General features: G+C 41.9%; 1 protein-coding gene across 9 annotated transcripts in view; it reads right to left on the bottom strand.

Annotated features, from left to right (window-relative positions):
- myocd (myocardin) overlaps window positions 1-23,875 on the bottom strand; it is a 102,249-nt gene extending 78,374 nt beyond the window's left edge. For 6 of the 9 annotated variants that reach the window (XM_076033701.1, XM_076033707.1, XM_076033709.1 and 3 more), the window contains exon 1: window positions 20,103-20,260. The gene's annotated coding sequence lies outside the window, so the exon portion shown is untranslated. Of the gene's footprint in view, window positions 1-19,230; window positions 19,326-20,102; window positions 20,261-23,809 lie in introns of those variants that run through there. The other 3 variants (XM_076033703.1, XM_076033704.1, XM_076033705.1) reach the window with 3 other exon arrangements.
- Between the last annotated feature and the right edge of the window lie 228 nt (window positions 23,876-24,103).

The following is a 24,103-nucleotide window of genomic DNA, read 5'->3' as shown; positions in this document are numbered from 1 at the left end:
CAAGCAATTCAATTCGGTACCTAATAAAAGCCATACTGATCATACTGATATATGTAGTCATCAAATCAACAGCCATTGATAAAGTAGTAAAGTAAGCCAGACCACCTCTAGGATTAATGATCAATACACTGTGTCATTGTCCATGTTTACCAGTGGGATCCTTGCACCGTGACAGAATGCGGTATGATTTTTGAAATTATATTTAAGTTGTATTTTGCCATCAACTGAATGGACTAGTTCAATTTCCTGTATGATGTGATGTGATCTGACTCAACTGATACAAAATGGGAGCAAAATCAATGGAAAATAAACCAGGCACATACTGTATCTCCAGCAGAGCAAAACGCAGTGGAGTTTCTGGGACGATCCAGAGACCTTTGCTGCTTGCGATGTGGAAATGCACCATTGACCAGGATGTTTTGTTTGTTTGTTGGTCTTCTCTTGTGCACAACTGTGGTTCGAAAGTGGGTTTTCCACGAAACCTTTTAACAGATGGTTGAACGTGTGAATCCTAGCCCTCAGACATCCCACACGGTAAAACTTGGTTTAATCTCATATATATATAAAGATATCTACAGTTAATTCAATGTTTATTTTTGTTTGCTATTTTCGTTTAGTGTGGTTGTCATTTTTTTTTTTTTTGTAATATGAGGGCGTGCTATCTGATTATTCCCACAAGCTGCAAGACAAGAATACAGTGTGCAACCAAAAAACAAAACCAAAAAAAACAACAACCCTCAAACGTGATGGAAAGCTTATTTGTGACGTTAAATTAAACGAAACATCGCTAAACAAATCCATTGTCCTGAGAAAGTTACGAGCACGATCACGTCTTCAGCACAAGTCATAGGACAGAATGGTCGACATATTTTGAGCAGCCTTGTTGGATAAAATAAATACAGCACTGATGCCATGTGCAGCTGGCAGTACCATAAGCAAACACGGTGCCCTTCACTGAGCTATGAATCATAAGGAGGGGGAAGTTTGCAGACGGAGGCCCTTGTGAATGTGAATGTGATGGTGTGGATATAGCTGCGCCCATGTCAGACTGTGTGGGAAACACAAAGAGGGGCAGGCAGAGTCACATGGGTCGTCTTGCTCCCAAAGACACGACTCTCCCTCTCGTTTCAATCTCTCACAGACAGGCCCACCCTCACTCCAGCCTGCCTCCCTGACACACACACACACGCGCACGCGCGCACTCACACACGCATGCGCGCACACACACATGGCTATAATATGTCAAGATTCTTATTTTACAATGGTAAAAAAAAAAGTTTCCCTGTACTCTTGTAACCGTTGATAAAGAAGAGAATAAAAACAGAAACATTTAGTTTAAAACATATATGTGTAGAATAAAAAAATCATGAAATAATTCTTAATTGTGAATCGCCAGACAGATGACAGCCAAAATAAGTACATAAGTACTAGTCATGTTATGTTTGTTGACATGAAGTATAATGCAACTTTAAAAAAGAAAACAAAAATGGTAAAGAATCCCAAATGCTTGGCTGCTCTTTCTAATATAATGAAAAAAAATGTCCAACATCTTGAAAAATGTGCAGTTACAAAAAAAATGTTGATTTTGAAGAGTTGCAATTTTGACAGTTGCAATTTAGACCTTTGACAGTCTTTCAGTTATTGCTCAGCTGGATATTAATTCCTCATGAATTATAAGTATCACACTCTATTTTGCTTGATGTCACGGATGTGCACGCTCCTGACATTATGTAAGCCAGTCAGCTGTGTGGAGGAGTTTAATGGAATGTGCAGCTTGAAGAATGGTGCATTGGCACCGTGCATTCATCAGCACACAGAGTACAGCGTGTGTGAGTGTGCCTGCTCACCATGCAGTTCATAAAACTCATGCAGGTAGATTCTTACAGCTGTGTGTTTACAGTGACACAAGGATACTCGCTTCATCTGCAAAGTGCATTTATATTTTCTGAATAAAATGCGTTTGCATTCCTAAAGTAACATGAATGGGGTCTTGCTGGTCGAGCAATAACAAATACAGTGTGTCTACAAAGGCCTTGTTGTCAGGATGGGACAAATTTAAATTGTAAGTCTCTCATGGATTTGATCTCTTATTGTGCTGGTCATTCCTTTACCATGCTGGTAGAGCTTCAGAATGCGATGTTGGCAAATGACAATAGTTTTTATCAAAGCAGAGCGCAGCCGCATTTGCAACAATCATTTTTTTTCATTAGTCTCCTTTAATAAGGGATAATGGCCTGTTACACCTGCCGTTGCATCACTTGAATTGTTGATATTCATTGGGTTCTTATTTAATTGAATTGAATGATTGGTTAAGATGGCACATTCATTCATGACTGTATTAGAAAATAAATGGATGTAAAATTAAAGTCTGTTCCCTCTTTCAACATCTATCTATCTATCTATCTACCTATGCTTATCCAATCCATTCAGGTCCAGTGAGTCCGTCCCTGCTGTCCTTGGGCTAAGTCGTGGTACACCTTGGACAAGTTGCCACTTCATCACAATTTGGGTGCTTTGCATAGCATTCATTCCGCTACCATGTGCGGATTAGGAGGTAAAAGTACTCCAAATGGCGCGCTGCTGTCAAATACTGCCGTGCAAGCTGGACAAACCTCCTGGCGTTGCGGCGCAGCGTGATGCTCACAGACGACACCACTGGATGCCCCTCATGGCGTGACACGAGAGAAAACAAACACAGAGTCACGTACGGAAATTTTTATGAGCACAGCTGATCCCTCCGGTCACTTTGCACCTGCTCACCCGCCACTGGCGACGCTTTCTAACAACGACAGGAAAAGGTCCGCAAATAGCTTTCCCATGAGTCTCTGGGCTAAAATAAAAAAAAAAAAAAACCCAGGGGCTGGCAGAAGCCGCCCACGGCACTGGTGCGACCCTGTCATGGGAACTACGCTGAGCTGTCTGTGGAGATTTGAGTAGAATAAATGAAACAGTCATCCTTGACTATCTCTATTTACATCACAAATGCAAAATGCCCGTTTATCTTTAGCAAATGATAAATACACAAAAGAGAGTGGAGGCAGTGCCTATGCATGCATATTTATGTGTGAGTGTGTGCGTGTGTGTGTCGACGCACGCTCGTGAGGATGCCATGCAGACTGGCCTCAGACGTGAGCAGCTGTGAGGAGAGCGATGAGTGAGCGAGGGAAGGGCTAATCAGACCCGTAAACAACTTCAAAAGAGCGGCGCATGCCGGCTTTTACGGCCAAAGTAAACACACACGCGTTTCAACCAAAACATTTACATACAACGCCGCGCAAAGGACCATGTATTAAAAGAAAACAATAATGCTTTACAACTTACAAAAACCCAAAGCATCTCTGAAAAGCCAAACAGGCTCAATCCACTCGAGAAATGGGTGGATTCCACTGAAATGAATCAGGTTTTTTTTTTCCTTTTTTTTTCGTTTGTCGGTGGGGTCGATGAAGCAGAATCGGCTTAGCTGAAGCAACACTGCGCAGCGCCGTTCACCTTCTCTGCCTCATTCTCAGACTGCAGCTCTATTTTAGGGACCTCTGTCGACTCTGATGTCTTGGCCACATCTGCCTTTTTCCACTGAAAGGCGGAGGGGGGAAAAAAAGGGGGAAAAAAGATATTCATAATCCTCCCAATAAGTCAGAACTGTTTGTCTGGTGTGATAAAGCAAAGGGAGCGCTCGTAATCTAAATTTGCGTTCTTCAGAAGTGAATGGATGCATCGGGCTGAAGGGATGCACTTTAACCGCATATGCAGGGAGGCTGTTTACACGGGGACGCCTCAGAGATCCAGGGAGGAGACAACGCTCCAGCCGGGCTTCTGCCCGTCCTGTGACCAGAGCCTCTGTGGGTGGGCAGGTTTCAACCCTTCGCCAAAGTCCTCCAGATCATCTGTAGACGCACTAGAAGGGTTAAAAACCCCAAGTGGAAGAGACAGGTTTTGTGCGAAATCGTCGCTTTTATGACCCAGCTCTCATCTCGGCGGCATCTGCCGCTATCTTGAAGGAGGGGTAAAAAAAAAAAAAAAGTAAAAAAAATCTACTGAGGTTATGCCTGAAATAGCTACGAAAAAAGCAAAACAAAGCGCTGCTGGAGGAGGGAATTCCCTTTAATGTCAAATTTAAGGTGCAGGTCAAGGCCAGAGGTCAGAGGTGAGGTAAGTGATCTGGGGGTCTCTGGACAAGACTTCAGATCCTCTCCTGCTTTTAGCTTTCTGGTCTTAAAGTAATAGAAAACACAAGTTGGAGGGATTTCCAGGACGTAGTTTTGGTGGACAGATAAAAAGGCATTTCATTCTGTTGTTGTCGAAAGATGTCATGCAAAATATATATTTCAAGTGTACAAATACACATTTAGAAATACCTGCATATTAGGAGCCAAAGATTGAACATCCCTGTGTTAAAAAAAACAGAATAAAGCTTTAGAAATGGGTGAAAGTGATTTTTTTTTAAATGTCAGTTTATTATTTTTATCTGGTGGAGTTATAGGCCGATAAACTCCAATGAATAACATTAAAGGTCCCATGGTATGAACAAAAAAAACAAAAAACAAAACAGATCCAGCTAAAGTTGCTGGGCTCACAATCTGCTTTTATGTTTTAATCCATTCATTTACTCAGTTATTCTCTCAATTCAGTGTCAACATCATCAGCACGTGGGCTGCAGGCTGACTGGGATCCAAAGCTGCTTGAGGATCACCTGCCAACGCGGCCTTAAATCTCCCTGCAGAGCCTCACTCTCTGACTTAGCTCAACTGCTGCATGACTCTTGTCTTTCAACAGGGAATTTACAGGCATCAAGCCGAAACACTTTCTTCTACGCGCGGCCTCCCGGCAGCCTTGTCCCACAACGAGGAGGCGCTGTAAGAAGTCTCCCCTCCTTCCATCTGAAATTCATTACGTCCCTAGTTTATGGCCCGCTATCTTGTCGTATTCTTGACACAATTTACGGGTCACAAAGTGAGGCTTGAAGCATGTGACTCACTGCAACAACATTAGCAGTTACTCTCTCATCACACTAAACAATGCGGGTATGTATGTACACATTCAACACGCATGTCTCACGGCTTTGTTTTGAGACACATTTAGGGAACGGTTGTAATCCTAATTTGCATTTACCTCTAAAAAAAAAAAAAGTGTTTTTTTTGCGTGTTTGTCTGGGCCGTTCCCCTCAGATGTGGCTACAGCCAATTATCTGCCTCCATTTCACTCTCATCCTCTGCATCCTCACACCTGCTAACTTCACGTCCTCTTTCATTACATCCATAAGTATCTTTGGTCTTCTCTAGACCTGCCTGGCACATCCAATCTCAACATGCACTATATCCACAGTCCCTCCTCTGAATATCCAAACCCTCTCAGTCTGCCGTCTTGCTTTATCTCCAAAACAGCTAACGCGTGATGTCCCTCTGATGCACTCAAAAATGGGATGATGTAACATCTCAAAAATAGTTACTACCTGTTCCCAGCGGGATATTCTTTACATAAAGCAGCATATTTAATATTCATATTTCATGTGATCAAACAATTCACTGCCATGTAATTGGGAAAAATGGTTACTCTGGGCGGAGCCATGGTAAATCCTATGAGTTTCAGACAGGACTTGAGAAACTTGGTTGCGACAACCAAAAGTATGTTGTTGTGTTTTAGACAAGCTGGGTGGGCTTTTCTGTTGAAAATTTGTTTTCAAGATTATAAAATTACATTGTGCTGCTTTAATATACAGCATCGTATTTCTGCCCCGCTGTGTAGCCCAAGGCTTTATTTATTCAAATACAAATAATTAAATCCACACTTGCCGGCACAGTGCTTGCCTGCCAAGCACCGTTTTTTGAGAACACACAGCAACACTTACTTCATCAGCTCCAACACCTCTTGCCTGGCTAAAAGAAGCAACAGGCAGTACTGTGTCAATGGCAGTGGTTTAATTTTCCCAATGAAGCTCAAAAAGGATTTTGAAACTATAATTTTAAGGGTAAAAATGTGTTCTCACTGTCTTCAGTCCTATTGATTAACTTGTTCTAGAGGATTTTGGACATAGATTTCTATGTGAAAGGATCAGTTGGACCTTATATGCCATATAAGGCCCTATACAGGGATATGCGTGGAAGAAATTGGCAAAGATCTCTTCATCATTACCCTTAGACCACACTGACATATAACCCTGTGCTCATGGGCACCACTGACAGCAGAGTCCTCCCCCTCGTCATAGGTCAAGCAATTCACCCCAGCAGAGGAATTAAAGGGAGCAGAGGCATCGTCAGATGATAATCCCCTTTACGTTGTACTTTGGGAGATGCTGTGATCTCATGACATACTCAGGGCCTTTTTTTTTTTTTTTTTTTTTTCAGAAAATGTTATTTCAAAGAATGTTTAACGGTCTTGCAGAAGCTTGGTATATGGCTGTGGAAGCCGGTGGGTATGACCTCTGTGCTCACCTTTGACCCAGAGGAAGTTGTAAAAGAAGAGTAAAATGCTGTCGGTAAAAGGCATTAGCTGATCTGAGAACATGAAACGACGCTGGCATGAAAGTCAAAGTCCCACCAAATTGACAATATCAAGGTGCTACGAGATGGGGTGAGATTGGGTGTGAGCTTGTGTGCACGGTTGCTTATCAGCCGGACAGCTTGCCATGAAAACAATGTTTAAAAAAATATGCTCGTACAGAGACCAGAGGGATGTTTGAGTGACACTCGTCTGATGCTGCATGTTGCATGTCTCCCGACTCACAAGGCCGTTTTGGAAAATAATCCCTACACGGCCGTGGCTTGACAGTGAAACAGCCCCCCGAGCTTCCCTGTGACACCTCGTAATAAATGTCACAACCGTGAACTCTTTCCCGCACAGACAAAAGGCACACCACGGAGCAGGTAATGCACAGAGGAGGCCTGCGAAACTGCTACCGAGGGTCTGCAACGGCTCCAGCAGATTGATATGTATTATGGTATTTTGGGAGGTAACGTTTATGGGGTGGAAAAATGTACATACCGGTACTCAATTTTCATGAGGGTTTGAAAAGTTTAAATCCCCACTGACTCGTTGTAAAATCATCATTCAGAGACTTTATATGAGTGTCAGGGCGCTGTAGGCTTACTCTGTATCACGAGGGAACAAATGTAACAAGGAATGGCTCCGATATCCATATCTGGTACGGTCGGCACTATGGGAAAGCAAAATGATATGCGGGGAAAAGTTACATCCAGTCATTAGTGCAATAAATTCAGGGTTAGGGTTAGGGTCCTGTTAAATGACATTACATGATAACTAGGAAATGCAATTCTTCACAGGTAGCTAATTACTGGGGTTTTTTTTGTAGTTTATATCAGCATCTTTGACAATAGCAAGTGACTAAAAAACTATAAAATTGATTCTGCCAAAAATCTAAAATAGAGATGCCAACTGCATCCGATCAGATTCACTTCCTAGGGAAGAGCTATGACCAATATTTAATAGTAACCTCTAATCCTGAGAATGAAGATAGTCAATCAAATCCTTGATGTTTTTTTTTCATTCACCCGAACACCTCACAACATCACTGGCAGAGAGATTTCCATGACAGTGCTGAGATGATGTTTTAAGCAAAGTACTGGCCCAGGATTACTCTTGTCTGACCTTCCTCTGATTTAAGGAGAACGTGCTCAACTTAATGCATGACTGTCTTTACCAGCCCATGAACTTAGGACTCCCATTTACATGCGAAAGTACCAGAGATCCATCTTGTTGTTGTGCAGCTATGCCTAAAGTGATAGAGTACAGTAGACAGTGGGAATATTTTTTTTAGGTGTATAATTACAAGAAATACGTTTTCCCTATGGGTGTGTCTAGTCCGCTTAAACCTTTTGTAATTTTCTTGTTAACATAAAAAAAAAACCATAACATACATATATGTAAAATGTTTTGGGGTTCATGATTTTACTATGACATCACAACTGATTAAATTTGTTTGCAATGTGCCTTTTTCACCGATAAATGTCACTAAGTTTTACACGCTGGGCCTTGAAGTAAGAATAATAGCGACACCAAATCTTTTATTCTAAACTTAGCCCTAAACTCACTCAAATGTAAACAGTGCAGACAAGCAGAATAAAAGCTAACTCTGATGTTAGACAGAAATTTGGCTGAACTAACCTGTTGCACTGAATCACATGAAGAAGGTGCTTTGTTCGTGACACTGTGATGGTCGTCACAGGCCGCCAAGCCCAACTTTTCATTGTCAAAAGTTGGGATTGTAGAAACCATCAGCTGATTGACCTCAGATCAAGGCATTTGGAGTCTCGAGAGCTTCAAATAAGCCCACAGCATCACTATGCTTGGACTCCACTCTCCTGGTCCTCTCTGTTCTCTCCATCGGACGCAAACAAACTGCCGGGTAAACATGCATGCAATCATTCGGCCAATAAACACACCAGAATAGCACGACAAGAATGTTCACACAGTTTATGCCGATCCCACAGAATGCCAACAGCTCTGCCAATCCCACCGGGATGTGAGGGAGAGGCTAGAGGGTAGATCTGGGAAATGGCCGCATTCCAGTTAATTGAAGAAGACTTGATTTGTGCGAGGCCGGTGCCAAAAAGCGTGAGCTTCTTGTGTAATCATTTAAAGCAAATATTTGAAGCTGGTTATGAGGAACAGCGAACAGGTGAAAAAAAAAGTGGCCAGCGTGTGAAGAGAGGTGTACATTTGAACATTATTTTTTAAATTCCAACACAAAAATTGCAAATGCACAAGACGGCGACACACACTTGGCATGCCTAATCATTCCAAAAAAACAAAAAAAACAAAAACAAAAAATAAACAATGCTGATGAATAATGCGTAACCTGTAATTTTCCATTGTGACTTAAATTCTCAGTCACTGAGGAAACAAGGCTCTGGCATTTAATGGCGCCTCTAAACATAGCTCGTTCCCATGTGATAAGGGACCAAACCTTTCCAACGAAATGACACACACATTGAGTCATGGCATTTCTCTCAGCTACACTAATGACTGCTTCAAGTACATATTTTCTTGAGATGGCCAACGATAGCAACAGACTACTTGGAACACCGTATTTCAATTTGTAAATGCAGTATTAACGTGCAGGAGATGCTTTTCAAAGCTAGCCATAAGCTTAAAGCACTGTGACGTAGACTGATGTTTTGTTTTTGTTTTTATCCAAGACGGGCCATCGTCCTTTTTTCCCCTTGAGTCTTAAAGCCAGCATGTTATCTGTCCTCAGATTGGCTGGTGGAAGAATCTACAGCCTCATCCATGGCCATTCATCCACACCAGTGCCCTTTATTCACACTTTTACTTTGGTCTTTTTCTGCCCTGGAATTTTTGAACCACGTATGATCTAGGTTGCGCAAGCTGAGTTCACACTGAGGGGATTCAAATCCAAAGCAGAATGCAGTATATTAATCAAAATCAGAAGAGCTTAATTTATCCCCATGAGGAAAATAATGCTAGTCTCATATTGGCTTGGATGGACTCACCCTAAAATAGTGACTGTAGAAATATGTATTGACGAAAAATGTTTTTTTTTGTGACTACCCCTCCAATTGTGCTCCAGATTACTTTATAGCAAAAAACATGAATCTCTACCAATCATTTGTCCACATCAACATTGAGGACAATTTTATACCCTGACACTGCAACTGACACGTGTGAATCACCTCCTTAAGATCAAGCTGAACAGTGTTTTGTTTTATGCATTCCTCTTTCATAGGTGTAAGGAATGTCTATGGCCAGAAAAAAAAAACAAACAAAAAAAAAACTGAAATGCTATACCCACAGAGTAGGGAGGCTTGGGGGCAATAACTTAAACAGATCAGAGAAATATCAGAGGATTACATGACTGTGTGATGTGTCCTTTGATATGATCATCAACACTTTCTTTGTAAAATTCTTGTATAAGATAAAGCTTAAATATGAATATTTAAAAGAAACAAGAACAACAGACCAACAGCCGTTTCTTGTTATTAAAAACATAAGTAGAATTTGGCTTAAGAAGGCAGCAGGTTTCTTGGTGATCACAGGAAAACAATCACAAAGCCAGCACAGAAAAAGGGAAGTATCAAAACAACTTCTCCCTGTCACTCTTCCCAGTGACATGCTGAGGAAACACAAAGCCTTCTTCTCATGGTTCACGGCCGGTGTCAGGGAAGTGCTGCTCAATTACCAGTCTTAGTGGCAGGGGAGGCGACCAAGCATGCGGGTGACCACAAAAAGATCCAGGTAGCATTCAACAAGAAACATCACCTCAGCCAATTACCCATGAGCTCATATGTTTCCAAAACAGCCATTAATCCGAGTGGCGAGCACACTGAGGGCTAGCGCAGCGCACAGAGAGGCGGCCAGGAGTGGGAGGACTCACAGGGGCGCAGACAAAAGTTGCATGATAAATTGAGGAATCGATTATTTACCATGTGGTCTCAAAAGGGCAAGTTGGCAGCCAATAACACAATGTTGAAGAAAATAAAAAAGTGCCATGTATACATTAATCTGATAAGATCTATGAGAGCAACAGACCACTACTACTACTACTACTACGAATGGAGAATTGTGGGACGATTAAAGTGTGCATCCCGTCCCCTTTCAGCTGAACCAGCAAAATTGTGTTTTATCATCTGGCGCATGTGCACAGTAGCGTTTGGCAGCGGATGACAGGTACAGTATCAATCAGAAATCAGAGACAATGTTGCTGCACAAGCAACTTATTGCTACTTTTGTCGCACTAGCTAGCAAAAAAGAATACACAAGAGTGTTTAAAACATGATTCCTCAGTTAGATCAATGTATTTCATGCTGGATAGGGGCCTAATTTCACTGGTGATCACGTACTGCATATGTTTTAATACATGATTGTCATGTCAGCGTGCGAGTATGATGAATCCATTCATTTAGACATAGGTCTGGTCTACTTGGGCATCCCCATAATGGCTACTGAGTGGCAATACTTGCCTCTAGAAGGACTTTAATCTTTAGTTTACTGCTGCTACTACTACTGCTTCAACTACCCCTCTAGGATGATTCCATAATGATCCACTTTTTCTCTAACTGTCAAGAAGTCCTGTCCCCACACCCCAAATTTTCGCTAAACCTCGGATAAAGCTGTTGTACCTGACACATTGTAAACTGTCTTCAGGTAGGTGCGAGGTGACGGATGCCGATGGCTTCGACATGTGAATGAACCATACACCCAAGTGAAACCAGACTCCTGCATCATTCGTCAGTGCACTGACAACTGAAAAAGAAAAACGGTTTGCAAAGAGAATGAAGCTCATGGGTGGGACAAAGCTCAGGGAAGCAACGTGTCTCGTCAGAGGCGTCATGAGGACAATTGCCTGAACACAAATATGATGAAATGCATAACAACCAGAGAACTCAGTCCAATTTGTGTTCAGTTTATACCTCACATCAAGTCTCTTGTTTAATTGTGTATTGAAAAAGAAAATATTTCAAAGATTGAAAGTTTTTAGTTTTGCAGATGACTATATTACATTAATGGTCTTAGGAAAGTTCCCTTGAAGTGTAAATAGCTGAAAATTATGTAACCAACATCAAAGCAGGTGTCAGACAGAGGTAACTAAACATCAGAATTCAAGTGCTGTCAGTCTGGAAACTTTCTGAGTGGAACAATGTGCACAAAATCAGTGCACCGGAACCAAATACCGCCTGAGAGGAGTGAATATATAAAGAAAATCAGTCTTGATTTAACATCATGCATTGCACCTGGACTTTCCACACTTGCTCATGTGTTTGCCGTAAGGCCTCAACACATTGTGTTGGAATGTAAAGCATCCTGAACGTGTAGGTTTCCACCAGCACAGCACCAAAATTCTTTCATCAGACTTGGAAGGAGGAAAAAAAATAACTGTCTCGCACACTGTCAGTAAATTAAAGGGATATTTCAGAATTTTTGAAGTCGAGTTATATGAGGGATTTGTCAAACAGAAAATATATTATATTTGATAAATATTGCCCAATGGGACAAACAGACCTCTGGTTTTGTTTAGTTTTTTTACTTGAAGCAAACCGATGACAGCTGTTTGCCAAGGTGGACAACGGGACAGCAGGTTTCAATTGTTGTTTTATGAGCTGTGTCACTCATAAGTCTAACCTGCTCACTTAACTTTTAAAGAAAGTGTTTGGCCTTTATGATGTCACTAAGGGTATCAAATACTTGTCTGCGTTTCGTGACATCTTTAGCCGGGTGTTTGTTCCGCCCCTCAGATCACTTATTTTTGTGTCCATCCAAATGTGGAGGATTCAACAAAGCAAAAGTTTTAGCATGAGTGTAAAACATGAGGAGGCTGTAAACAGAGGGCTAAATATACTGTTTTTCAAAGATCTGGAGGGTTTTTCTGCAGTATCTGAATCCATGATCAAAAGTTGCCATATGATGTAGTCCATAAAACTAAAGATGTGACTCCAGAGCTTCAAATGCAACGGCCTGCATGGAAGTTATTTCCACTCATTCTGTTTCACTGGAAGACCCGACACCTGTAATATGATCACTTACCAGAATAAGCCATTAGTTCATTACATGCAGCCACGGGCCAAACCGCTGTCGAGGTAGGTTGTTCGGAACCGTGTTCATGTTGCTGTGAGCTGAAAGATTCCATGTCAACATGTCCACATTGTAGCCTTCCCTAAACAAAGTTCAATAGCGTGTTTACGTCGGCCCCCGGGTGTCCACCAAACAAAATAGCAGCAGCTCCCTGCGCGTTTGCCAGAGAGATGCATAAATGTTTGTTTGCTCTGAGCAAGTCACTGGTGGGGAATGCAAGCAGTTAACTTTGGGACACTGTTGATATTTTGTTTGTGTGTGCGTGCGTCTGCGTGTGTGCATGTGCAGCCCATAATTGGCTGCATATGTGCGTGCGTGCATGCATAGGCGTTCAGGCAAAACATTGTTATGTAAGTATTCCAGAAGCCGACAATGTAAAGCACATGCAAAACCAGCTTAGCGTGGTCAATATGAAATGGTGACATCTTTATGCAAATGTAATTAGCAAACTAATGGGCTCTCGCGATCAATATTTGTTGATCGCGAACATCTGGATGATGCGTGACATCATTGAATTCTTGGGGAAAGGTCGGGTTGCAGCGCCCAAAGTGTAATCAGGCAAGGTAAGCAGTGCTCTGCCAAGTCAGAGCGAAACAAGAGAGGTTTTACAATATAACACTTGTCCTGTCATCAAGAGGGATAAATCAGATGAGTGAGAACGCTTTCTAAATATAGCATGAACAGAAATCATTCTCCCCTGCAGTTCGCCGTCAATTGCATGCATCTGCAGCGCGCATGATGCTAAAGTGCATGTTGTACAGGCACATTCCCGTGACACCAGGTTTAAAACACTCTCAAAGCCACGGGAATCGTACGGGAAAGCCGAAATTACCGTCACTGGTCTTCTCCCATGTTAAGAAGAGAACTGAAAAGCCACTTAATCATTATGCCAAATATGCTTTTAGTCACTGTTAATGGCCGCCTCACCAGCCTGTGCTTAAATCTTGCAAGGAAAATAAAGACCGTTCTGATTCGAGCGATAGGGCCGTTTTAGAAGATGGAAGGTTGTGTAAACATTCCACATCGCAACAGAGTTTTTTGATGCATGCTTCTTTTTTTTGGAAGAGAATGTATGAGGTCATCTGTGTATCCTGGCTTTTTTTTATTTTTTTTTTTTGACACATTTCCTTCCAAGTGTGGATGACTATGTGGGCCCCTCGTTTAGTCTGATGTGACATATATATATATATATATATATATATATATGTATATATATATATATATATATATATATATATATATATATATATATATGTACATACATTACGTTAGTCTGTCATCCAAAATTGTGTTGTAGTATTGTTTATGGTATCCGGGGCATGTGAAGGGGTGAGACTCTGAAAAGTAGTGCATTGTGTCTGACAGTTCACACAGAACCACACTCTTCCATTTAAAAGAATAAAATGAAATAGTGTCCATATATTTCTTTGACGCCAGCAGCATCAATTACTATTGTCAGCTGTCTCTAAGGTGACTCATCTCACCTGTGTTACATCTTTGTCTCAGTTGCAGCACTTCAAGTAGAACAGACACTGTATTCTACATTCAGGCATATATATATATATATATATATATATATATATATATATATATATATATATGTATATATTTATTTATTTATTTATTTTAATTTATTTATTTATTTTTTGTTCAGTATTGTTGACTTGAGTCTATGACTGTCACCATGCTCTTTAAACCTTCCCCCACAGATAACAAGAAGAAAAACACAGCTTCCTGCATGAAGTCTGTTGAACTGTGACTGAAATCCAAGAGTCTACAGGCCCCTTTAACATTTGAAACACTAACAGTTTCACCAGTGGCATTAATCAGTTGTGATTCTTCTTATAATGTTAATAGCTAACCTTGACTTTCCCTGGAAGTAAGTATTTTTCTTTCAAATTACATTTTGTTTAATTAGTGCATAAAGACACAGAACATCAGCAGTACAAACATTTTTTTATTCACTTAAGTTTGATTATTTTCAGTGTACTTACTAGAGCATCAGCCAATCAGAGCTGAGAGCGCTCTGACATCATGTCATTATGCTCATATTACACCTGTACATTACAATGTGTCCACAATTTACCTTAGACAGACTTCCATGTGCTGTTTAGGTTCCATTGGCACCAGCTAATTTGTCCCCCTCTGTCTCAGATGGAGCAAAAGCTCCTCATATTGTCCCACTGACGTTCTAAACTATGTTCAGAACAAGAAGAGAGAATGGATGGATGGATGGATGGACGGACGGATGGACGGACGGACGGACGGACGGACGGACGGATGGATCAGAAGCACCCAGGGCTGACTGTACTCATCTTTTCATATAAAGTCAACCTTTACCATCGCACTACCGTGAGGTTTCGTGTGCTAACTCAAAGCAACGTTAGTTCACACGTTTGCCTTTGAAGTGAACCAGTGCCGAGGTGGTTTGCCCAGGTATGAGCGCACAGGTCAGGGAACGCTGAGCTCCCCGATGAAAGGTTAAGAGACCCGAAGCACCTCCGCCTGAACACGGATTACGTCTCATGAACTCAATCCCTTTAAGCCATGTCACAAACCCACGAAAGTATAAGCCACAATCCGCCCCAAGAATTCATGATGACATCCTAAAACCATTTTGCGCACCGCAGCAGAATAAACTCATTAAAGACTGCAAAGGTGCTACTTAAACCGCCAGATATGTCTTTAACTTTATCTCCTGACCTTTTTGATGCCTCATTCCTGCTCTTCTCCTTCTTCTTTTTTAACCTATCACATCAAATTCTGATCCCCTCGATGGAAGGTCAGAGTCCATATTAGGCACCAGAAGGCTATCGTTCATCTCGGGCACACTTCAAGCTTCAATTACACTCTTTATCATGGCAACCCAGGGAAACAATAACATGTCCAGTTTTGAGATTATCCCATAAAGTCTTAGCTCGTCATTAAGGACATACCTGCGTGGTTGCAGAAGCTCACACTCTGGTCGCTGTGGATTACCGCAAGGTTGATGTTATTACTTTCCCTCTCTTGTGGTGAATCCCTCAGTGTCCATAGACACACTGCTGTCTTGCTGCTTATCACGGGGATCATCCTCTTTTCTTTTTTTTTTTTTCCACCTTGATGTCTTTTACTTGACTAAGCAGGTGGCATCTTCTCTGTACGCACCATGTGTTGCTCTGTATTAGGCATGTAAAGCAAAAGTTCACCGATATGGTCGTGACCTCAGCAGCTCAAGAGGTCAGGATCGAGGATTGAGGTCTAAGCTCTCTCTCAGCCTCACAGCCTTCGTGTATTTTACAGTGATGCTACTGTGTGACTGTTTAAAAGGTCATACGCCACCTTCACACAACAACGAGACCATTGGGGATGTCCTCCATGAAGTGTCCGCAGTGCTGTTCTCAGGTCGCTCAGCACACTAGAAGATGCCTGATTGAAATGAATACTAGTTTCACTTGGAAACGTACAATTCTAACAGACTTTCAACGGTCACAAGATCCTTTGGAGAGCTTCACTGTGATGGCAACAGAGAGGAACATGATGAGATGAGTGACAATAGTGCAGTGACACAAATGCTATCCTTTAAAATGTTCTACAGTAGCCACTGCAGGTAAAATCAGTCCTTTTTTGGGGACTGACTGAACTTCTCAATTTAGTTATTCTTTAAAGCGGCACTGCACTATTCACTATGTCACCACTAGAGAGCACAGCTGAGCGCAGCATGTAAACCGGGAGGCTATGAGCTCATGCTCCTCGCATTAAGGCCCAATTTATATTTTTTATTATTTGATTTTATTTATTAAGAGACACTTAAGCTAACTACACATGCATATGCAGGCTTTGTAAACAAGACTCGACTCTGTATCGATATCAGCACACTGAGAGGGCTGTGGTGTGACACTCCCCACTGCATCTTCACATGCCAATTTTTCATTCCCTTAAATCTTAATGAAAATCGTGTATTGGCCCTTTAAGTAAAGCTATCTATGGGAAAAATAAATATTTATAAGTTGAGAATGCCTTTGATAAATAAAAAAAGGAAACGGAGTGCTATCTTAAACCTGACAATATTACACAAATGTTTTCAGGTGCACTAAAAGCACTATTTTGGGTCGAATACACAAATACAAATGAAGTAACTGAGTCCTGCTCAGTGCAACCTAGTACATTTCCCAATACATGTTACTCTATAGTGATGCATATCGTTGTTAGGAAACAGTGGTTAATTGTATCAAACATAATACGGGCCTTTGGCGTGGCTAATGTGACTCATTGCACTGTGAATTCAAACCATGAGCCGCAGACGGCTGACGGATGAGGCTCGTGATCGCAGGCGGACATTCGGAAACCCTAAAATTTATACGAGACGTGAAACAAAACTGACAGCGGCTCTCTCACCGCCGTGTAGTGCAACGAGCGGGCCGCCCGTCAAAACAGCTGTCTTACATCTGGAGGGACTTCTGCCCAGTACAAACACATTACTTGTTTTTGCAATTGCTCGTTTCCGACGGCGTAATTAAGACATCATAGGGAACCCGTCGGCCGCGTTTCAGCAGCTTCAATTGCTCCGTGCGTGCGTCTTCCAATCTCGTTTGCTGGAAGTCTAATTAGACACACGTGCAGAGATGTGTCCGAGCGGGGCAGTAACGTGCACCTGGCCGAGGTGGCGCACGGCCGCGTGAGCTGTAAAGCAGAGGTGAGAAAGAGGCCACGGAGGATGATTTGACCACGCTTTAACCGCCCTCAAGTGCGGACAATCCGCAACAAACCTTCCGTAATCAAACCTCAGCTAATGCTCCTGGCAGTAAGTGCTCATACACTCCAGCGCGGGTCAAATTATACTAACCCTGATTTACAGCCTCGCCGAGAGCCACACAGTGCCGCGCTAATGCACGGGACGCTGGGGGAGGGAGAGAGGAAACATCAACACATGTGAGTGTTAAGTGAATACAAGTGTGCTGTGAGGGAAACCAACGAGAGAGTGTCATCAGTGGCAGATAAGAGCACACGCTGAGAAGCCTGTAATGCCGCCAGCGCATTGAGGAAACAAACAAACTGCTCGACAAAATGTGCACGTGCAAGGTGACCACCAGGACGAAGTTCTGAAAACTGGAACACGCGGTGGTTTGGAGACTCCACCAGCAGTGTAGAGAGTGTTCGTCGAAATATAAGGAACTGATTGACAAGCTGTGCCGTCTGTCATTCATGACGGTAGAACTGAGGGACTTCTGTGTGCTTTAATCGAGGGCAGCTGAACATTTCTACATGGCTCTTGGCCTTTTTAGTCAGGTCTATGTAGTGTACTAATAGTAGAAGTAGAAGTAAAAATAAATCACATTTAAAGAAAGGAATTACACCACAACCTGAGACTTTGTATTTATGACCACAGAGGTTCGTTAGGTTAGGTTGGGTTGAAATTGAAATGAGTTCAATCAAAATTAGACAGTCCCATATTACAAAAACAATCCAGACTTTTCTTTGCTTTGGGACTAAAGTAGAGGGGAACACAGTTAATTAATGGTTCCTAGGAAACAGCATATTTTTGCCCTCTGCTAAAATAGATGCTGGTGAATCAAACAAAAGGAATAAAGGTTCGTTGGATGAATTTTCTGACTCCGTGGGGAGTTAATTATGATACTAAAACTGCAACTCAATCAACAGACTTTTTTGTATCAAAGATAGAAACGCAGCACGTAATAATAATTATGTTGTTACTTCAACCGAGAGGAATTCACAGCCCCCCGAACAGAACAAACCACTGAAGTCATATCCAGGCACACACACATACCTGAAGCATGCACACTATTGTGTTCCTATACTGCCAGCCAGTGTTGGCACAAACTGACTACGGAACACAATATTAAAATACAGACAAAAAGGAAGAAATATTTTTTTTTAAATAAAATGGAAAAAAATAGACAATTTCAGCTGCCTAATGTTTTGAGTTTCTGTTTTGATGGCAAATTGAACAAATAAATGACACAATAGAGCATGTTGAACAAATACTACTACTACTACTACTAATAATAATAAAGTAGTTAATGCATGTATTTTGCTTTTTTAGGTCAATTTATTTGACTTTTTTCCCCCTACAAACTCTCCTCATTGCAAGACCAAACAAATCTAACATGATGAAACTAACACAGCAACTGCAGTAAAACACACAATGTTCACTTCATCATGTTCTTTATTTCAAATAGTAGCTGACTGAGCAGCTCAGTTAATAGAGGCAAACATTTTGGCATATCCATTAAACTGACAACAAAATATGAGATACACGCTGCAAACTGTGTACCAGACACAGCGAAATTTCCTACTCTGAAACTGCATTATATATTAGAAATCTGTGAGCAGATATGCTTATGCATTATTTAAAGGCCCTGTGTAAGTCTATTTACATGTAATGGGAGGCCAAAACCATGTAGAATTAGCTTCTTTGGTAATGAAAATACCCCTGTGTATCCAGACAAGGCCAAAGCATCATGGGAAACTGTCCATACAACACTTTGCTAAGTGCAACAAGTGCAACAGGCAGTTCTCAATACATTATCTTCTGCCTACAGTTGCCATTGAAATTGACCACAGATGAAAAGGCCATTAAAATGTTTTTAGAGCGGCAAGACAGCCCTCTCCCCCGTTTTGCTCCCTGCCTATTTATAGAACATTAAGCTGCACAGTGTCTAATCTGTAAAGTAACACACTGCTTACATTTCCTCAATGCACGGTTCTTTGGTTATCAGTTGCTCAAAAAGTTTTGGCCGGCTTCCCCTCCTCTCGTGTTGACGGCGCTGACCTGCAAAAGGCTGCAGCAAGTGAGAACTCATCTCTTTATCGTGGAAAAGTCACACGGGTAATGTTTGTTTTCGAGAGACTGCCGCCTGTGGAAGCGGGACGCTTCCCCACACAGATCTTTGCAAAATCCACAACGTAAACTGTATCATTACGCTAAATTGGCTTTTGCCTCATGCCGCTAATAGTAAGTAAACAAGTTGCAAATCCACAAAAACATGTGAAAAAAAAAACACAAACCCCGCAGCAGGCCTTAGCCCGCACTGCCACACCACATGCGTGTTATTAATGGAAGAAAGCAGATTGTTTGGATATCATATCCCCATGATAATTAAATCCAAATGTTTTGAAAGGAGAGCTTATCCAGTACATGACTGTTGGCTGTATCGCAGATGAATTGATTCTGTGTGCGTAAATATACACTCGGATAAGGGGGTTTGTACGCGACCGTGAGCAAACGCTAACTTTATTTTTCTGAAAATCCATAGAGGCCAGTTATCATCTTGTTATGACATCAGAGCGCCCTCACAGAACGTGATGTAACCAAAACAAAAGAACCAAAGGCCCCGGCGAACTTCACCACTTTTGATTCCGGGCCTCCAAACATCACTACTTCTACCAAGCACAACAGTCTTTTTTTTTTTCAATCTGCGTCTGAGCTCCAACCCCTTAGCCACAAGTCCCGCTAATTCCACTTCACCGACTTCCCAGGCCAGCTGCTTCGCATAAACAGTAATTGGATTCACTTGTTTTAATTAGCTCCACTACTGTACGCCCTGTCTAGAACTCACCTCAGATACGGGATTGTTGAAACAGTTTACGTCCAATTTCCTGAGCGGCAATTACCCCCGATGAGAGAGGAGAGAGGAGAGAGGAGAGAGGAGAGCGTCTTTGCGCCGGCTGCTGCCCGCTGCCACAACCAGCAGCTCCGCAGCTCACAGGGCACGCAGCCTGACACCGCAGAGTCACTCATCCCACGCCAGCTTCCTTCCTGCTGCTACTGACACCGCCAGTAGAAAGAGCTGAACAGTCTCTTGGAGTGCTGACAATGGCACAGTCGCCATGGAAAGTCTAACCAGTCAATTTTGACAATGTTTTATCCGCGAGGGAGAGAGTTTGGTCAGATTATTCGCCTCTGTGAAACACATTATAGACAACAGTTCTGAGCAAGCAATTTTAACCAGGCAAGAGGAAGTCCATGAGTGTTAGAGGCAAAGGATAGGCAAAGGATTCACATTCTGTACTCAAGTAAAAGTTAGAAAAAAAAAAAAAAAAAGTACTCTGGTTTAAGTAAAATTACTGATTGAACTCCTTTACTCAAAGAAAAGTAAGAAAGTCATTATAATAAATGAATTACTTTTCACAGAAATTGTATGTTTTAAACACAAAAGTAACCAGCCTGTTTTTCCAATTTAAGTAGTAGAAGGTACCAATGTTTGTTGTGAACAAATGTAGGGAGTAACAGAGAAAAGTCGTCAGAAAAAGAAATACTCAAGTAAAGCACAGATACTTAAAAAATCAACTTAAGCGGAGTAACAAAGTATTTGTACCTTGTTACCCCCCCCACTTCTGAGCTCATCACACCAAGGTTCTCACAGCACCACTAACTCGGAGTTGGAACCTGACAGGGTTGTGTGAGGGAAAGGGTGACCAGGTATTTAACCCAATATGACCCGCCGTGTGACGCCCAGTTGTGAAGTTTGTCTGTCCGCGTTGGTCTCCCATTGTGGCGGCGTGATTGGCAGCCGGAGCGAGACTGTGGCGAAGTGAACTGGTCTGAACTTCAGACCGAGGTCTGTAATATGCATCTCAAAAAGACATGAGATAAAGAGGCGAGAGAGGCAAACAGCTGCAACACTGGTGGTCTCATTTAGTGCGCTTCCATACATTTCCGTTATATTCCTTTCAATGTGCAACAGGAAGACATTTCCACGAGAAATGCTTGGCTGCCAATCTACACCAACACCAAACTTTCACTCACATTCATACAAGGCAATGTGGGTAAAGTGTCGTGCCCAGCGGCAGAGGTTGGGATGAAGTGGGGTTTGGAAGCCCTCCGGTAGTTGGATGATCCGCTCTGCAGTCGCCCACAAATTGTGGGCGACTGCCCACAGTCGCTCAACCAGTAGCTTTGGTGTTTGTTGGTCTAAGAGCAATGTTCCTCGTGGCCAGTGCTACCTGACCTGCAAGAATCATCACAAAAAATTTCCACACACAGTGGGTGAGCGACTCATTGACTCAAATGACTCAGAAGCACTACTCAGATAAAAGAATCGAGTTTCCCATCACAAATGCTCAGTATATCAGATGCGTGCCTCAAGCACTTGCCTCAGCTATATCTTTTAGGGCAGTGTTTCTCAACTGGTGGGTTGCGACCCAAAACTGGGTTGTGGTCAGTTTCCTTTTTTTTTCTTAAAAGTATTTTAAAATATATTTGTAGAAAAAATATTGGGCATTTATTATGTAGGACACAAACTTCTATTCAATTATTTGTCGTGACTTCATAATAACGTAAAAAACAAAAAACGAAACTCTTTTAGGGAACTCAAACTAGGGCTGGGTAATAACTACAGATTTTAGTATATATCAACATATTTCTAAAAGGTAACAATATAATATGCCTATAGATAGGATAGAACATCGCTTATATCGATAGTTTATTTTTAGTTTTCAATTACCTATTTTCATTTAAAAATGACAATATGTGGGCGCAAAGTTCACACTTCTGTGTCTGTCTGGCTCACTCACACACAACCTCTCTGTTTCTCCTCTCCTTTCCACCACTTTCGATGGTGGCCCACGAGGAGTGTGTCAAACTATGGGGCTGCGACTCAGCACAATTTGCTGATTTACACAAACTAAAAGCTTTGCACCAAATGTTGGCCACAAACGCCACAGCTTTGGGGGAAACCACATTTGTGTCGCAGAAAGAAAATAGATATATATATGGAGTATTGCCATTCAGTTAAAAAGAGATGACTTTTTTAGTCCAGCCTTAACTCAAAACAGCACTTTTCACGTTGGTGCGTCAACCGATTTTTCTCTTTCCAAGAAAAAGCCATTGTTAGTTTGCAGGCACTGAAGCGCCTAGCTAATATATGCAGAGGAAAGCAGGCAGGGTTTGCTGCTGCCCAAAGCAGATAAACATGTTTGGCCAGAATTGTGTGTGCTCAAGACTGCCTGCTTAAGTGTTGTCCTCCTTAGCGATGCATCATGTGTTTACACTTATCTTTTAGCACAGAAGTTGCTCACATTTTTCATGTTAGAGGCGCTCAGTGAGGCCAAAAAACCCTGGTTGGCTTCATAATGGAAGCATTCTGTGCCTCTGGCACATATACAGTACATCTGACCCGTTACAAAGGCAGCGCCGCATGTTCGGGTCTGTTTGAATTTGATACATGTGTATAAAACATGTACAAATCCATGCAGCAAAGGCACATATATGAGGTCAAACAATGAGGTTGAGCTATAAAATTACAACAACACTCCAAATACAGTCTTGTAACGCTATTTGGTTTGTTACTTTTTTGTGTTGTGTCTTGCTAAACAATACATCAACATTTGTGTTCCTGTTGCTGACACATGATGCCACCACATTGACAGTTGGTAATGTTGTGTTGTCAAGTTGTGTTGTGTTGCTAACTGCTGTCAGACACCTAGTAAATAATATCATCAGGTGGCAGCACATAATTCTCGTCAATTTGTCAATATTTGTAAAACATACGTATTTGGCATCTTGTTTCTCTCAAGCGTTTATACTTCCTTCAGAAATATCAAAGACTGAAGGGCAGCAGCGGTAATTGGAACAACAGCAAACAGAAACAAAGGACAACTGACACAGTTGCGTTACCGCAGCACATCTTTAATCTTTCCATGTCCGCTGGTGTTTAATTGCCACGACCCTCTGCTCAAAGCCACAAGAACTGACATGCAAAATCAACAACCTTCAAGCTGAAGGTTATCAGGTGTCATCGGAGTCTCCGGAAGCCTCAACACAACCTTTCATCCCACTTGTCAACTCTTCTGATTCCGGGAAGAATCCTGTTTCTAATTGCTCTCCCGTGGTGTCCTCCCATTGTCAATGTCTCCAAAGTCTCTCTTGGTCACATGGTAAATGTTCACACCTTCAAGTCTGTCATTTTATCTTCAAAAAGTGGTTGGTTTCAAGAAATAATGCCATACTTTTAACGTGATCCTAATTTATTTTATGAGCAGACAAAATTGAATCCTGCTGTCATTAAGCTTGAAGGGGAGTTAACAGTTGTCTCTAAACTGCAGGCAACCTGCAAGTGATCTTTTCGGTTATAAAGAGTAACATCAACATTATCTCACGCCCAAAGGAGGTTCTGGTGGAAGGGCAACTGCCCCACTGGAAAGGACTAGCCAACAATCCTCCAACAATCATCCAATTCCACTTCATCCACTCCGTGTGCCCTCTTCTGTCTCTACACAGGTCCGAGACAGGTTGGATTAAAGATTTGAAAAATTGCCATCTTACCTTCAAATGTCACCTGCTTGAAGTCCGATGCTAGCGTGAACCTCACTCCTCAGTTCTAGCCGCACTGTAACCTCGTGGCTTTTTTTCCCCTTTCTGTCACGCCCATCAGAGTCAGCCAAACACTAGGACTCTGGCAGCCAGCCAAATATTGTCACACAAACAAATAATCACACCCCCATAGAAACCACTGTGACAAAGAGCTTTGTGGAAATTTTCTTGAATTTAAATGAAGGCATTTGTTTTAAAAAGTGAATGTGAAAACCGTAGTGTTTGGATTGCCACAGCATACATTAA

The sequence above is a fragment of the Nelusetta ayraudi genome, unplaced genomic scaffold (genome assembly GCF_046127955.1).
Source record: "Nelusetta ayraudi isolate G7.1 ecotype Tasmania unplaced genomic scaffold, CSIRO-AGI_Nayr_v1 ptg000042l, whole genome shotgun sequence".
Lineage (NCBI taxonomy): Eukaryota > Metazoa > Chordata > Actinopteri > Tetraodontiformes > Monacanthidae > Nelusetta > Nelusetta ayraudi.
Note: the sequence above shows the minus strand (reverse complement) of the source record. Positions and strands in the feature narration are given on the sequence as shown.